Source organism: Suricata suricatta, chromosome 1 (genome assembly GCF_006229205.1).
Source record: "Suricata suricatta isolate VVHF042 chromosome 1, meerkat_22Aug2017_6uvM2_HiC, whole genome shotgun sequence".
NCBI classification, from domain to species: Eukaryota; Metazoa; Chordata; class Mammalia; order Carnivora; family Herpestidae; genus Suricata; species Suricata suricatta.
Window position 1 is genome coordinate 167,760,525 of NC_043700.1, and position 6,706 is coordinate 167,767,230.

The 6,706-nt window shown below is 33.2% G+C and overlaps 1 non-coding gene across 1 annotated transcript; it reads right to left on the reverse strand.

Moving 5' to 3' along the window:
- Positions 1-352: 352 nt before the first annotated feature.
- On the reverse strand, positions 353-457 carry LOC115303648. Its single transcript, XR_003914169.1, has one exon. It is a non-coding gene; the product is annotated as a U6 spliceosomal RNA (small nuclear RNA).
- Positions 458-6,706: the final 6,249 nt, after the last annotated feature.

The window sequence follows — 6,706 nt, forward strand, 5'->3', positions numbered from 1 at the left end:
TGGAGCCTGTTATAAGACTTACCACATACCAAAGAATTAGAATTAAATTTATTTGTGTCAGGTAACTTAGGAAACATGATGTCAACTAATATGTATTTATTACCAGAAAGCAACACACACTTTCATTAAATTATGGGAGAGTTTTCAGATTTTTTACATGCATGATAACTGTACTTCTCAAAAGCTGATTCTTTTTTTGTTTGGAATTGTTTTTCAATAAAGAACAGGTTGGAAACAATTTGATAAATAAGTCTCATTTTATAATTAATATTTGTATACTAGTTATATATATATGTAAATAAATATATAATGAGGAAATAATTGAGTAATAAAAACTAGATTTAATACTGTAAAAAAGGTAAATAACATATTTAGTGATAGAGTTAATAATATTTTGGCTGTGCTGATCTTCTCTGTATCATTACAATTTTAGTATTTGTGCTGCTGAATTGAGCACCATAATACCTTGAATATTACAAAATCTTTTAAAATACATAGAATTATACTATTTTCATAGTAATATCATGGCAAATGTTACTTAAATTTTTGTCAACTTCAAATAGTGGTCAATAGATCACGTATCAAAACTACATTAATTCTTCTAAATTTATGAATATAATCATCTATGTTTTCAAGCATAGATCACATACACACACATATGAACACATGCAATATAATTCCTTTACTTTGTTTGGTCTTTATATGTTAATTTTTTAAGTAGTTACAATTAGCTACAGTACTTTTTGAGCACAAATATAAAATTAGAATCCATAAGTTTGAATAGTGGCTCTGTATTTTACTGCTTTTGTGAATTTGATTGAATTATTTAATGTTCCTGGGCTTCATGAATGTCATCTAAAAAAACAAGATATAATAAAACCTATTTCACATACACTCATAATCAAATATTACTCATGTTAAAAGACCATTACATTCTGTAACATACTTTGTGTATTTTATATGTGCAAAATATTTATTTCTTATGGGCATAGTATAGTGTTACACTGAGACAGACAAAACAAATTTTGAGCAATGTAAAATATAATAAATCTTTATCAAAGAATTGTAACCTATTTCAAGAGAAGAAATGGCCATATCAAGCGTCCAAGTAGTGACACAAATGAAAGCAAACAGCATAAGACTGTGCTCCCTAACACTGATTAATGCCACAAAATATTGCCAAAGTTTAACAGCCTGGGGACTCAATGTGGCATGAAACTGTATGGGTGTATATAATGAAGGTGTTGATCTTGAATTGGACATCTCAAAAGATGGGTATGGTCGAAGCCGAAGAACTTTGATGGATAATAATAGTCAATGAATTAGATGAGTTAAAAATACAGGGTCTCAAATAGCAATAAAAGCTAGGCTCTTACTTAGAATGGAATGGAATGTGGGCTTCCAAGTAGAGCAGATTTCTTAATGCAATGAGACCCATGTGGTATGAGAACGCCACATGGATTTAGGAGGAGATTCAGTGGAAAAGAATGAAAATGTGAGTCTAGAATCCACTTTCAATGGCTTTGGAAATCTAGCCCAAATTTCATTACACAAAATTACCTGTTTTTTTGTCCAAATGTCATTCTATAAATTTAAATCCACATGGAATTTGACAAAATATGAAAACAGTAGTAATCCTTACAAAAGAAGCTATTTGTCTAGAGAGCAATCAATAAGTGTCTTTGTAATTATAAACCTCAATGACTTATATTTTTATTACATGTTGAAAATTTGGCACCTATTCTTTAATTCCACTGAATTTTTCAAAGCTAGGTTTTTCTGTTTCATTGCTAGGAAGTTATAAATTATAATATTTATCATTATTACTAGTAGCAGTTTTTAAATGAGAGCAAAGAGACTTTGTAGTCATTATTATGATGAATGAGAGATTTTTTTCAGTTTGAGAGAGGCAATGTCCTGTTATTCTCAGTAATTCCCATGACAAAAGAAGTTAAGTAATTGAGTTAAGGAATATTAAATAGAACTCATAGAAAGTTCTAACTTTGTCTGACATTGGAAGAGTAAAAAGAGGAAAAGAAGGAACAGATAAAGAAAAAACTTGAGAAAGAGCCACAAGTTGTGATCACCCAGTCATCCCAGTTAAGTGGGAAGTTCAAAATACAGCATACGGACATCTAGAATATAGATTATCCAGCCATGCATATGTCAGCTTCCTTTTTTTTTTATTTTTACTGTTTTATAAACTCTGATAAGAATGATGCTATCTTGAGGGTGTATAGACCAGAGTATTAATGTTTGAACATGAAAACAAAGCTGGTGAACTTTTTTTAAGTATTGGGGTGCCTGTGTGGCTCAGTCTGTCAAGAGTCTGACTTTGGTTCAGGTCATGGCTTCATGTTGGGTTCTGTGCTGACAGCTCAGACCCTGGACCCTGTTTCAGATTCTGTGTCTCCTTCCTTTTCTGCCTCTCCCTGCCATACTCTGTCTCTCTCATACTCTCAAAAATAAACATTAACTTTAAAAAATCCAAATATTGGGGCCCCTGGGTGGCTCAGTCGGTTAAGCCTCCGGCTTTGGCTCAGGTCAGATCTCATGTTCGTGGGTTCGAGCCCCGCATCAGGCTCTGTGCTGACAGCTAGCTCAGAGCCTGGAGCCTGCTTCCAGTTCTGTGTCTCCTTCTCTCTGCCCCTCCCCCTCTCATGCTCTGTATCTCTCAGTATCAAATATAAATAAAACAAAAAAAAAATTAAAAAAAAATCCCAATATTAACTATCATTGTCAACTACCCATTATCTTCTGGATCCTCAAAGTAGACTATAACTATATATAATCTTATGAAAGGATAACTAAAATTCTTTATCTTTTTGTGTAATACAGAATATGTGGTATTTGTTAAAAACACCATATACTTAGTACTACTTAATGTCGGCTCAGATTTAATTAATCTGGATTCTCTAAATACATTTAAGGAAGGCTAGAAGGAAAAGACCCAAAATCTCATTGTCAATCAAGATAACTAAATCTTAGATGAAAACATTCTGATGATATTCCACAAAATGGGATATCCACATGCAATATAATACTGAGTTTAAGATCCTCTGGATGATCATACGTTAGTTACCTCACCAGAGACATATAGGACTAAATATTTATTTATTACATTTCTATAATATTTCATGGAGAAAATTAGTATTATTACATTTCCTGCAATGGTTGGGATTGGAAAAGGAGGAATGATGGTAGAAGAAAAGTATGACTAAATACTTTTATATGTCTTTAGTTAGAAAATAGCAAAGGAACTGAACATAAGGATAAAATATAATATAATGCAATGCAAGGTATATTTAATCTCTTCTCAAACTGTAATATACAAAGAAATCAACTGAGAATAATGTTAAAATGCAGATTATGATTTAGTTGGTCTGCAGTGGACATCCCTGAAATCTAGCTTGCAGGTGACCAAACTTTTGATTTATATGGTTAGTGTTTTTAAGACATTTTTTCTTAGCATACATATATGTTTTTCTAAGAAATTGTATCCCAAATTGTAGTTTTTAAATTAAGCACAAACCTTTTGAAAGCTGGAATAGTTTTGTATCTCTATTGTCAGCCTAAATAAAGGAGATAAACTGAGGCAAGCTCAAATTAGTAGAAATTTGGTTGACTCAGCAATAGCAGAGGAACTGAAATTCAGGAAGTGTGCTGTGGCAAGATACAGGTAAGTGTACTGGTAGTTTGGAATAGGCTGTATTTACGAATAAGTAGTGCAAAGAAAGAGAAGTCTAGGCAGAGGTCAAGCAGTTAGTGCAGTGGCTTGAGGATGGGGAGAAATTTTTGGTAGATGTTCATTAGTCTTCCATAAATCAGGCATTTAATGAAAGTCAGTCTATTGATTCTGTTTTTCTCAGGGAACATCACACATGTGAGATTCTCCATTCATGACCTCCTGTCCCATTTGAGATTGAAATGTTTCACATTATGTATCTCTACCTGAGAAGTATTCAATAAATATCTATCCCTAAAAGTGGTGATGATAACTTCTGTACAAAAATTGTTTTAACTTCTAAACCCCATAAGCCTGTAGTAATTGCTATATTTCAGTGTTCAAAAATAGTTTGAGATTAATTACCTATATACCTTATTTTGAGTCTGAAAGTTATCTGAATCCTGGCTTGGTCAATTTTTGGTCACTTCACCTTGGAAACGTCGCCCTACCTCTTTGTATTTTGTTTTTCTCACATAAAATGAATTTAAAAATTATGTTTTCCAATGCCTGTTTAAAGATTACATGAAGTAAGATATTTATTCAGTTAAGAAATGTGCCTGACATATTAACATCTCCATGAATGCCAGTTATTTTGTTTCTTCAATATGTATTAGGTACACATGCATGTATAATATGTTTATATGAACTTATAAGTATTTTATAATTTATAAAAGCTGATACCATAAAACTATACTAATTTCTGTACCATTAACAGGATCTGATGATATTTTACCTTTGTACACTTTTGTTTAAAAATACCTAATACTTATGAGAATAAAATGAAATATAATGTTTAAGCTATAATCCAGTACTTGGTATGCTATTCATGAATTGCAGTACAGAAATTCCATTGTTCATAATATTAGCTGGACATTCCATGAGTTACACCCTTTATTTAGTTGAGCAGCATGTACCACTATAACTGATAAAATATAGCTTACTCATGAGTAACTTTATGAACAGTATAGCATTCACATTCTAACAATCACAATTCTTTATGTAATTATACTTAATAAAGTATATATAAATAATATTACCATTATATTTCTCCAACAAGGAAAAATATCAGTTTAAAATATTTCAGGATGAAGAAAAGAAAGACACAGGAAGAAATTTCCTTCCAAGCTACCTTCATTCTTTATTTTTATAATGTGTACTTAAAGGAACCTTACAGCACAGCAGTGCATAGAAAAGCTGGAGGATTCTTTTTTTGACAATATAAGATTAAAAAGCTTGTGTAATTCAACTTTGAAATTTACCACAGCCTGTTAACCAAGGATGCTCGTTCTTCTAAAAAATATGTAATCATTCATTGGACAAATATTATCTAGCCCCTGCTACATTCTGAGGGCTAAATACGAGGCAAACTATAATAAAAAAAACAATAAAAACTCTGCTAAATAAAGACACACTCTAAGATATGTGTTTCTCTCAATTTAGCCTTGAAAATCTAAGAAGGCTTCTTGGGAAAGGCAAATCTAAATAGGATCCCCATTAAGTGATGAAAACCTAAAACACTCCAAACTCACACTTATAGATTTTCTTTCAATGTCAACTACATAAGAAATGTGAAGATTTTATTCATTTAAAAATAAAGACAGATTCTAAATATTTGGTTGGTATCCCCTCAATTTTTCTCTGTATGTATGCTTGTTGTCAAAAGAGTTGATAACAGGGTGTGTTTATTCCTTATAATCAAATGAAATAAGAAAGTTAAGCAAAGTCACCATATATCAATTAATGACCAAATAAAGACAGGATTAGCTTTTATTTTAGAAATTTCAAAAGTGTGGCAGGTCATATTTATTTAGCACTTTCCATGTATAAGAGTGTGCTTGTGATTGGTTTTATTATTTGAGTTACTCACTGGATACTTGAAAAGATTGTGTGGCACTCTGTTCCTTGGTTGTTTGTTTGTTTGTTTTTTGTTTTGTTTTCACAATTTACTGGTAAGTAAATTGTCTGACTTTATTTTTTACAAATAAAACTAATTTTTTTGCAGGTGAGATTCTGAAAATCATATTCTTTATTAGTGAACATTTAATTACTGGTTAAAATGATAAGAATATGTGTGGATCTGCATTTGTAGTCTTGTGCAGGGTCCCCCAGTAACAGCGATTAGACAGCATCCACTTCCTTCTGGTTTGAAGCTGACTCTTCGGGGAGGCGTGCTTCATTGCCTTATGAAACAGCTGCCATCTCACTCTGTGGGATTCTCTAGCAGAGGCTGACAGAGGTCAAGTTCAGGATTCAACCTGTCTTCTGTTCACACCCTGCCCCCTAGGTACTAGGAGTGAAAGAAGACTGAGCATGCATCTTAAGCCCTGCTCTAGTCAACAAGACTTCTATTTAGTTAGCTTTCTATGCGTAGGACCCGGCATGGTTCTGTGCACCGCTTAACCGCACAGTGAGTAAAACCGAGAAAAGAAAAGCTATAAACAGTCAGGACTTCATTCCAAAAACTGTCAATGTGAGGAGGCTTGTGAGGTGTAGGAAATGGGATCGTGCTCGAATTTTTCCCTTCATTGGCAAGACCTTGGTAGAGCTTCCAGTCCATAATGAATTCCACTCCAAGATCCTTAAAACCTGGATATATGGAATTGGAAAGACTGGATTATGACAGGTATTGGGCAGCTGCTTCTGGTAAGGCTTGGGATGTGAGCCTTATTAATCTTATTAGTCAAGATTTTCCAGAGAAACGGATCATAGGATTCATATAAGTATATAAAGGAATTTAATATGAGGCTGAGAAATATACTGATCTGCCCTTTGTAAACTGGAGACTCAGAAAAGTCAGTGCTATATTCTTTCTGAGTCCAGAGACTTGAGAGCCAGAGAAGTCAGAGGTGTAAACCCCCCACCCCCAGCCCCTGAGTCAGAAAAGATGAAATGAGATGTCCCAGCTCAGCAGTGAGGCGGGAGAAAAGGGGAAAAATTCCTGCTTCCTTCACCTGTATTTCTATCTAGGCCCTCAAAGGA